This window comes from Furipterus horrens, unplaced genomic scaffold (assembly GCF_987537825.1).
Source record: "Furipterus horrens unplaced genomic scaffold, mFurHor1.1.pri manual_scaffold_4, whole genome shotgun sequence".
Lineage (NCBI taxonomy): Eukaryota > Metazoa > Chordata > Mammalia > Chiroptera > Furipteridae > Furipterus > Furipterus horrens.
The window spans coordinates 174,097,467-174,108,758 of record NW_028327174.1 but is presented as its reverse complement, the minus strand read 5'-3'; the positions used below and the strand labels follow the sequence as shown (position 1 = coordinate 174,108,758).

At 40.2% G+C, this 11,292-nt stretch overlaps 1 pseudogene; it reads left to right on the top strand.

Annotated features, from left to right (window-relative positions):
* The first annotated feature begins 1,277 nt into the window (after positions 1-1,277).
* Positions 1,278-8,182, top strand: LOC150013395 (LYR motif-containing protein 4-like; annotated as a pseudogene).
* The last annotated feature ends 3,110 nt before the right edge of the window (positions 8,183-11,292 follow it).

Here is an 11,292-nt window from a genome sequence, read left to right as displayed (position 1 = left end):
CATAATCTAGAGCTTTGTTTGCTTTAAACTCATCAGGAGTTTCCAGGTACCCTTCCTGGGAGAACAGCCTGAGGTTGTTTCTTTGTTACCAGACCAGAGAGATGAATAGGAAAATCAGGTGTGTAGACTGGAGAGCATGGTTCCATCGTTTGGAAGAATCACTAAATTCTGAAGCAACATGCCTACTAGCCTTTGTGCAAATATAATAGGTACATATCTTCATATGTAAACTGTTCCCTCCATGACTCCTTCTCTGAGTTATTATAATGATTTTTGTTCAGTGGACTTTGCTTTACCCAAAAGGTAAACAGTTTATATTGAAAACTGAGTGAAAATACTCCTTGAGGTGTCTGTAGGGGATGGCTCACAGGATGATATTATTCTGAGTTTCCAAGGCCTAGGGGCTAGTGCGTAATTTCATGGGCCCAGGAACTGGGCTTTTCTTGCCTGACTGTGGGTGATCAGACTTACGCTGTCTAAAAAACAGAAGACTTGTATCCAAACTGAAAGGACCAACCTAATAATTTGTAATGTGAAAGGGCCTTATTTTATTTTTTAATCCTAACCTGAGGATATGTTTATTGATTTTAGAGAGAGGGGAAGGGGGAGAGAGAGAGAGGGAGGTGGAGGGGGGAGGCTGTTGGAGAGAACCATAGGTTGCCTCCCATATGCACTTTAACCGGGTATCTAACCTGCAACCCAAGTATGTGCCCTGATGGAGGATCAAACCCTCAACCTTTTGGTGTACAGGACTACACTCCAACCAACTGAGCCACCCAGCCAGGGCTGAAAGGGCCTTTTTAGTGACTTAAATGCAGTGATTGTGTGTGTTTACTGTGTACCTACTGGGTATACAGAAGTAACAAAAACTGGTAAAACCTCTGTTCTTGTGTATTCTGGTGATGTGAGATAGATAACTAATAAATACGTAATGTGTCATAAAAATGCAAATGCTAATAATATAGAGTAGAGTAAGGAAAGATAAGCAAAGAATGAAAGGAGTTGGTTCTATTTAAATCCATTGGTCAAAGAAGACCTCTTTGCTGTTATGATGATTGAGCTGAGACCAGAAGCACTATGTAGGTGCAGAAGTGTGCTTGCTGTATTCAGGGAGCAGGATGGAATCTGGAGTAGTTAGAGTATTGCAGCAGGAAGTAGGGTGGTGACCTTCTAGGCTGTTATAAGATATTCTTTTTGACTTTTGCTCTGAGATGAGATCACTGAGTAGAGAAGTGATGGTATGATGTAATAACTTCCATTCCCACAGCAGGATCACTATGGCTGCTACACTGAGAATGGGCTGTAGGAGGATAAGCGTTGAAGTAAGAAAAGTGGTTATGAGGCTGTTTTGGTAGGAGATGAGGTGAGAAGAAACAGATCAGAGCAAAGTCAGAAACGAGCTGTTTGGTGGACAGTCAGTCCCCCATCAGCCCTCATCAGCTTGACCCTTTTTGCTTCCTGAGACTGCTCTAAACCAAGATCATCAGTGGCAGTGAATTTCCAAACCAAGGGACGCTCAGACCACATATCACTGCAGGTCTTAGCACAGTTCTCCATAGAATTTACCCTCTTTCTTGAATCCCTGTATCTCTTGGCTTTTGTAATCTCATAATGCTGGTTTTCCTTTCACTTTCGTGTGTACTTTTTGTTTGTTAGCCCCATCCCCCATCACTACAGGTTTGAGTTGCTCGGGGCTTGGCCCTGGTACCCATCTCTCTTCTGTGTTCTCTTTCTTGGTATCATTTGTTCCCAAGGAACAAATACCATTTATATGCTGAGAACTCCCAATTTTATATTTTACAGGGAGTTCATATTTACATGTTAAAAACTAAAATGTTTACACAGCCCAAACTGGTCATAATTGTCCCATTCACTTCCTCTTCTTAGTTTTTCCCATTAGGTAATGACATCCAGTTGCTTAGTCTGGGAACCTAGGAGTTGTTGTTGACACCTGTGTTTTTTTCCCCACACCCTTCTCCCCCACATCCTTCACCAAGTCCTTTTCAGCTTGGCTCCAAGATGCATCTTGTATCCTTCCATTCCACGTCTTTCCATCCCATCTGTCCCCTTGAACTATCACTCTGTCCTTTCAGCTGGTCCTCTCACTTCTCTGGCTTCCCTCCTTGTTTCTGTGCACAGCAGTGAGAGAGCTTTTAAAACAATGGGTCACATAACTACTTAAAACCATTCATTGACTTTCTGTTGCACTTGTGCTTACCTAGCTTTTTCCCCCTTCATTCTGTTTTCCCTACATAAATACGTAGACTACTCACTGTGCCCTCTGAGTGCTCAGCTCCTATTCCTCCATTAACTCTCAACTTTCCTCTGAGGCTTTTCTTGGCTTATGTTTCTAAAGGAATTTGTATCTGCGCTCTCATTGCACCCTGCTTTTTTCCTTTGTAGAACTTACTACAGTTCCCAATTACTCACTCATAGATTTACATATGTGGCCCAGACATTGTCCCTCTAGGTCTGGAAGGACAGATGAGTCTGTCCTTTGCCAGAAAAGTTTGGTCTTGACTGTAATTGATCTCAAAGAAAGTACAGTCAGTCCTGAGCCATGTGGCTCAGTGGGTTGGGCGTTGTCTGGCAAAATGAAAGGTGGCTGATTTGATTCTCAGTCAGGGCTCATGCCTGGGTTGCAGGCCTGGTCCCTGGTTGGGGAGGGTGGGAGAGACAACCGATTGATATTTCTCTCACACACTGATGTTTATCTCCCTTTCTTTCTCCCTCCCTTCCCCTCTCTCTTAAGAATAAATAAATAAACTTTTTTTTTTTAAAGTGCACTCAGAAGAGGCTGCAAATAATTTTTACTTTGTTTTGGGTGAGTTCCCAGTAGCCCATCCTCCTTTGATCTTTCTTCTTCTTTTTCTTTATCCCTTCTGTTTTGATTCTGATAACCTTCCTTTTGCCCAAGACTTGGGAAGATCTTTGACAGGTTATGTTCAAGCCTGGGCTTACTTGTTCCTGGCTCCATTCAGTAAGGTAGTTTTTAATCATCATATTCTTCAAAACTGAATATTTATTTATAGGACACACTAAGACCTCTCTTTTATTTGGGCATTTCTTCTAATATAACTTTGATGTTATCCTAACATACCTTCTTCTGATAAAGATTGGCATTGGGAAGGATAGAGAGAGTGAAAGGGACAGGAGGTCACCTGCCCTGCCTCCCTTCCTTTTAAATTGTCTTCTTTAGCAGCCTGCAAGCAGCATGAGGTAATAGTCTGTTTCCTGTGTTCTCGCCGCCATGATTTACCTGGCACTTATATAGTGCCTGGCACTTAGTAGCTGCTCAGTACATATGCATGGAATGGAATTGGATGGAGCACATTGGACGATTTCATCCAAGTGGTAGCAGGGGGTGGGCTTGATGAAAAATCTCTTCCTTTTGGCTAGTATCCAGAATATTTGTGTGTATATTTTTCCCTCTTCTCCCCATTGTCTCTCCTCTGGGTATAGCTAGACATGACCAAAGTTTGGGCTCAGCAACTGTTTCTAGTTGCTGATTGAAACCTTCAGGTGGTTCTTAGCTTCTTTAATATGTGCTCATGTCACTGATTAAGCTTATTGCTTCTCCCAGTCCAGTAAGTGTTCCCAGGCCTAGAAAAAGCCCATTCCCTACCAGTGTGTTTTCATTTACTTCACTGCAGATTAACCCTGTTCTTGGGGTGGGGAGTGGGGTGATGTGCACCAGGCACTTGCACACACACACACAGTATTGTCACTCCATTTATTCTAATAGGTACATGTGTGTAATGGCTTCACTAAACCAGTTTAGGTAAAAGTTCTTTTTCTACCTGCCTCTGAATTTCCTGTTTGGTTGCTTAAACTTTGGATTAGGTTAGTTTCTTTCTATGGTCACTTATGCTAGGGAGGTAAACCATCAGTTTTGCAAACTGAGAACAATTTATTTTTAATACTGTACTACCATTTTTTGTTTGCTTAGACACCTATATGGAGTTGTGAAGAAGATGTGTGGATAATTAACTCTGTGTGTTTATATCACACAATTCTGCTGTGTCTGCAAATGGGAGAATTGGAATTTCTAGTGTATTTATTGGTCATTACTGTTTTTATTCTCCAGTGTCATCTTGTAGTTACCTGATCATGATTTGAAGAAACCACAATAAGCCCTGGCCAGGTAGCTAAGTTGTATAAAGCGTCCTCCTGATATGTCAAAGTTGTGGGTTCAGTCGCTGGTCAGGGAACATACAAGAATTAACCAATGGATGCATCAATAAGTGGAGCAACAAATTCATTTTCTCTTCTCTCTCGTCCTCTGTCCCTTTCCCTCAGCTTCCCTGTCCCTCCCTCCCTTCCCCTCTCTCACTAAAATCAATGAATAGAAATTAAAAATAGAAAAAGAAACCACAGGAAAAAATTTTAAATTATATTTGTAGTCTCTTAACTAGAAGCACTGCTTTTGGCCCTGAGTATAGTTTTCAGTTATAAAGAGGTGTGGTTTTGGTGAATGGATTTAATTCTCTGCCTTTTGAGATCTAAAGGGGTGGGGGTGGGGTGGCTTTTGGTGTTTTTTGTTTTTTTTGTTTTTTTTTTTGCATTAAGTTCAAACTTTTCCCCTTAAGTGTCAGATAGCAATAACCTAAAAATACATAGGTGTAAAACAGCATTTGTGCTGATGTTACCAATTACTATGGAGAATGTGTGTTCCCAGGTTTCCTAACTAAATATCCCTTTCTCTATCTTGAGGGGAAAACAGTTAAAATTTATTCTTAGCATTGTACATGGTAGGTGATGAATACAAAAATAAAAATTTCTTAACTCCACAAATTTCTAAAGTGAACAGTGTTTAGTGGTGGTGGAAGGAAAGAAGGATTTCTGTGTAAGCAACATACAGTATTTAGAGTTAATGTTTTCTGTGACCTGTATATGATGAAGTATGTTCTTTCTGTCTCTCACTCACTCTCTCATTCTCTCATTCACTCTCACACTCTCCTTCTCTCTCATGTATCCAGGGTGTTAAATATAAAGGAACTCTTTTTTTTTTTTTTTTTTTTTTTTTTTTGGAAAACACTAAGGGGATTTGTGATCAAAGCTTATAAAGCCATGACAGCGGGTTTCTTCTCAAAATACTAAATAGTTTGAGAGGATTTTTTTGTTTGTTTACAAATAAAAGGAGTTAATATCTGAATACAGGGTAGTAAATTTAACCCTAAGAGATGGTCGTCGTCGTCGGCAGCCGTCCGTCTCGAGAGACGATGGTGTAGCTTCTTAAGAGTCTTATCTGCACCGCCGAGAATGGCTGTGCAGTCCGACTCGGGAGTGACATGGTATCTGTCTCCTCCCATGTTGAATCGACATCTTGTGATGACGCTGAAGCTACAGAGCCTGGGCAGGGTAATATGGAGGGTCTGCTGTTGCCCATGCAGCAGACCCCCCCTCTCTTCGCAGCTGAAGGATCCAAGGGAAAGACGGAGTCAATACAGCTTGGCTTCAGGTGCGCCGCAGGAGTTGCCGGTGTTGACTACAACGTCAAACCGCCTTAGGGACTCCGGCTCCGGATTTTCTGTCAGGGTTTACTCCCTTAGCCTTTCCCCTGAAGAGGTATGCCGCAAGGCAGCGGAGGTTTTTTGGAGTCAGAGTTTTCCTTCTCTGATGTACCCTGACTGGAAGATCGAACCAGCGACACTTAGCTCGCAGGCCGACGCTCAATCCACTGAGCTAAACCAGCCAGGGCATAAGAGATGGTAGTACAGTACTAATTAAAGTACTTTAAAGGAGGGTTATTGCTGGTTCATGGATGCTGGAAGACCCTTGATTTTATAGATTCCCCTATCGTGTCTCTATCCCTTCCCCTATCTTTTTATTTTAGATGGAAGGCAATCTTGCTTTCTTGATGCTCTCTGGTTAGGAGATCAAATGTGGTGATACGTTGATCTGAAGGTATAGTGGACTCAGTGTATATAGGGGACTTATCTCCCGGTCTTGGAACCAGGGAACTTCTGGTCTCTTAGGATTATCACTGTTTTGATGTTCTGCATTCAAGAAGGCTTGGTTTGTGTGAAGAGAGCAATCCCATAACCTTTGTTGTTGAGCATGCTGCAGCCAGCAGTGAGCTGCCTTGCCTGAAAACCCTGTTTTACTAAAAGCAGTGATACTGATCTGATAAAGCCATAGATCTTCTCTCCTAACGCATGTATGCACATGCATGCAGAATATTGTGTACAGTTTAACGAGCTTGCAGATCTCCTGAAGTCTATTGATAAATGTTTTTTAGGGCCTATGGACTGTAGTTTGAGGACTTGTGCCTTAAAGATTGACATCAACAAGTCTTACCATAAAATTTGTACATAAAGGCTTTAAAGGTGTTCTGAGCAAAGACTTTTAAACTATCTTAATAAATAATGCCTGCCCATTTGCAGACTTCCAAAATCTCATGGTGTGAGCAGAGCTCTTTTGAAAGGATAGATGCCTGTCATTGACATATAGCACAGTAGAAAAGAGTTAAAAATTAATAGATCAGTTGGCAATTAAATGGTTTATGTTCAATCAGAGAGAGTCTGATAAAAGCATGTCCTGCCCTGACCAGTGTGGCTCAGTGGGTTGGGAGTTATCCTGCAAAGCAAATGGTCACTGGTTCAATTCCCGATCAGGGCACACAGCCTGGGTTGCGGGCCAGGTCCCTGGTTGGGGGTGTACAAGAAGCAACCGATCAATGTTTCTCTCCCTTTCTTTTTCCCTCCCTTCCCCTCTCTCTAGACATAAATACATAAAGTCTTTTAATAAAATAAAGCATCTCCTAATGTAAACTGTTCCCTGCTATGTGTGGTTCTGCAACATAGATTTATCTACATTTGGTTTAAATTCAATTAATTCCATTGCCTTCATGTTCTGGAGGAAAGCCAGCACCTGTGATAAAACTAGTCCTACATTAACACAAGTTCCTCTAGTTGAAATCAGATTTCATTGTCTTTATTTCTGGAAGGACCAGTGTCCATGAATTTAAAGAATTTGGAGAAAATTGGCTTAATGGTTTCCTCAACTGGTCTCTTACTGTATGATAATTTTGCGGGATGTGAGTGTTAATATAAGTAGTGCAAAAAAGCATTTGGACTAGAAACCAACAGTTTTGACTATTAATATCTTTTCTGCCACTGAATAGCTCTATGACCTTAATCGTCCTAGGCTTTACTTATCTCTAAAACAGGGAAGTTGACCTCTCATTTAGGTTCTTTATAATTCTAAAACACATCTGCCATTAAATAGGTCAGCACAGTGGTCAACATAACCCAGTGTGTTGGTCTTCACACCTGGCATAATGTGGGGTATAGCAATTTTGGATCCCACGGGGTGGGCCATTTGAGCTAGCCAGGCATTGGGCATTCATTATACTCAGTGAGTCCAGTAGGCTGAAAGCTGAATTGCAGGAAGAGTCCAAGGAGACCCTCAGCCCAGGAGGGGAGGCAGTTTTATTGGCAAAGTCAGACCTTAGATTATTGATGAGAAAAACCAAGAAACTAGTATTCAGCAAGAAGCCATTAGAGTTTGAAAACTGATGTTAATAATGATTATCATGAAATTTTTAAAATTACTTTGTGTTGAATATTTTATAAAGCAGGGAAATGCATATTTTGGAATAATATCAGTAAACATGGTTGAAATAAAAATTACTTGTTGAATCAGCTGTTACCAGGAAAATTCATCCAGCAGCGGCCTGAGGCCCAGCTCATTAGCAAGACCAAACCCCACTGCATTTTATTTTGTGCGTGATTTTGTGTAGTCTGAACTTCTCGTGTTTGGGTTAGGCTCAGGACCTCCATGAAGAGGACTCACTTATTTTTTATTTCCAAAATAGCCTCTAGCCATGCACAAATGTTAGATATATACCTGGTGATGCTGAGAAAAAGGAAGCATTTCAGCACCTACAGTTATAGAACTTAGGCTATGGGAGGGGGGGGGGGGGGGGGGGCGGTGCGGGATAAGAGAAGCCTTCAGAGAAAATAAGAATGTAAAAGAGCCTGTGGAATTACTGAATAAAGCCAAAAGAGACCTGGGAATGATTTGTTGGCAGGTCCACATTGGCCAGCTGTGTTTAACTGACTAGCATATCACTGAAAATCAAGAGAAACCCAAGATCTCAGGACCATCTCCACCTGCCATCAGCAACAGCTGTGGACTACCTGCAGCATCGTTCTGTGCTTGGAACGGGGGTTCCTAACAAACAACGAGTGGCCTCTTGAATCAGCTTAGAATAGCCTCTTGCTCAGCCTGCCATGTAGGGACTGAGAAATTGGGTGAGGTTTCCATTCTTCTGCAGCCATAGTGAAAAAAGTGTGGCTCTTTCTCCATGGATCAAGTGTTAGAATTAGGGGCTGGCGTTCACTCAAAATAATGCTGTGTATCACTTTGTCTCCTCTCCACCCCACCCCTCTTTAGTAGCTCATTACCACTTGGGTAGAGCAACTCCAGACTTTGTTTCTTGGTCCGTCATGGACAAACAGAATTGTCTTCCTAAAAAATAAAAATAAAAATAAATCAGGTGGAGCTTCTATTCCCTACTGATGCTAGAAAAGTTAAAAATTACTGTGCTAAACTTTCTGTGTTCTGGTCAAATGGCAATTTACAAAAGAAAAAAAAAGGATTAAGGAAAACAAGTGCAGTTTTAAACTGACTTCTTTTCTCCTTAGCTTCCTTCTACTGGAAGTAGTTGAGAGTTGACTCCTTTGTACAGTTGTGCATAATATTAAGGAAACAAAATCTTAAATTGAAATAAAGTACAATGCTGCATTGCAGTTATTCTATGAATTTATTTCTGTATACATGTGGAAGTTGAATACTAATACATTTGAATACTGATTTTTCAAATTTGTAACTAATGACATTTAGTTGGATACAACACAAATATGTAATCTTTGAAAGCTGCTATCTAATTACAGGATTTAAATTAATGTGTACTTGATATTTTTATTATGCATAAAATATTTTCTCACATTTTAAAAATAACCGAAGAAACACAATATTTGTGCAATACTGATGTATAAAATCTTTTCTAGGGTTTAAAAATGTATAAAATCTATATACAGTGTTTATAACATTATAGGCACAATTTTAATACTTGTTCTGGAAAATTTTAAACATGTACAGATATAGCGAGACTGGAATAATGAACACCTGTGTACCTATCACCCGGGTTCAAAAGTTACCAGACTATGACAATTTTATTTCATCTACATTTTCACTTGTTTTTCCCTTACCTACCCTGGATATTTTTGAAACAATTCCCAATCTTGGGTATCCATGACACTCTCATGCCACCTGGTGGCAGCAAATCATAGTTTGAAAGTTATTAAGGCCCTTGAGAATATAATTAAAAATAAAGGAGAAATGGGGAGTTACTGCTTACTGGTTATAGGGTTTCTGTTTGGGGATAATGAGAAAGTATTAGAAAATAGATAGTGGTGATGGTTGTACAACATTGTGAACATAATTAATTCCACTAAATTATACACTTAAAAATGGCAAAAATGGTAAATTTTATGTGCTGCATATTTTTCCACAATAAAAGAATAGAAAAAAGGGACAACCGATGACAGTATATGAACTACATGTGGAGATTCAGTAGTATTGTTCTTGTGAAAAGAACTAATATATATATTTTTATACTGTTTTTTGGGGGGTGAGGAGGGTGACCTAGATCAGTCTTTAAATTAGTGAGCTTCAAAAATTACTTTGAACAGCAAAACAATGATACATAAAATATTAAGTTGGAACTCCTTGGATGTAGTCAGGGGTCTAGAAAGCTTCTTCCATCTGTTGAGCAACCTCCCCTGCTTCCACCCCATAGTAAGACCCCTAAATGTTTTAAACTACGGCAAATATTTCAGGAGTTCCTTCATAAACCAAAAGGCCATTATAACTGCGTTACACACAGTTATAGAGGAGATCCAGGCATCAGTTGGGTATTATAATTCATTTATCGTTCAAGTCTGTTTTAACCTGAGATAATATACTCAGAATTTTTTTTTGTGGGGGGGGGGAGGGGTGTAGGCACTTTCTAGAGAACATTGCTTAGTTTCTAGATGCTATGAGTTCAGAGCTGGAAGGGATCTTACATTATTTAGTTTATCTTTTTAAAGATGTGAAAACTGAGTTCTGGAGAAATTTAGCTTGAGCAATGCCACACAGCCAGTCAGTCAGTGATAGGGCTGTGCTCTCTGTACTTACCACCACTACTTTATGTAGAGCAGAGACCTATCAAGAAAGAAAATGGCTCTCTGCATATGCCTTGAGACAGGAATAGTATTCATTCTGCTTCACCTGATAATTGTGAGGTTCAGTTAGCTAAACCAGCCTTTGGAGACCAGAAAAGTAAATCAACTTAGAATATGCAATTGTTCAGAGAAGTGTGCTTGAAAAGGTTTTGCTATATTTGATCATTTCAATTTGCACTTGCACAATACTTTAATATGGTTTATTATAATGAACACAAATTTAATAGTTGGCAGGGAGATGGTTTGGGGTAATAGGTCACTGGCTTTGGCCTTTGCTGTGCCATTAACTTCCTTTAAAAGAATTTTTTCTTTTATTGATTCCAGAGAGAGGAGAAGGGAGGGAGAAAGAGAGGAGAGAAACATCAATTGGTTGCCTCTTGCACGCGCCCTGACTGGGGACCAAACCTGCAACCTGGGCATGTTCCCTGACCGGGAGTCAAACTTGTGACCTTTTGGTTAGCTGGATGATGCCCAACCAACTGAGCCATACCAGCCAGGGCTGCCATTAACTTTCTTTATACCCCAGGGCAAGTCACTTCCATTCAGTGCACCTCAGTTTGTTTTTTTATTTTTTTTTATTTTAGAGATGGGGGTGAGGGAGAGAGAAACATCGATTTGTTACTACATTTATTAATGTATTTGTTGGTTGATTCTTGTATGCCTTGACCAGAGATCAAACTCCCAGTCTTAGTATATCGAGTCAGCACTCTAACCAACTAAGCTACCCAGCCAGGGTCTCAATGGACTTTAGTTTTATGCTCATTATAACTGAAGAGGTAGATTTGATGAGTTTTAAGGGTTCATTTCAACACTGCCATCCAGAGCTGTTGAGCTGTATATAGACTTCAGTATTGCAGTGAATATTCACCCTCTTCCATGCTTTTAAGTAAAAAGAATTCATCAGGTAGAAGTTGCTGCTCTTGGTTGCCCATGACAGTAGTTATGCACACAGTGAAAACTAACACAAATATAGAGTTCACATGAGTAAATTTTTATTTAGGTCTCAGTACAGTTAATACATTTTTGAGTGTTGAAATCTCAAGCTTCCTTTTGGCCT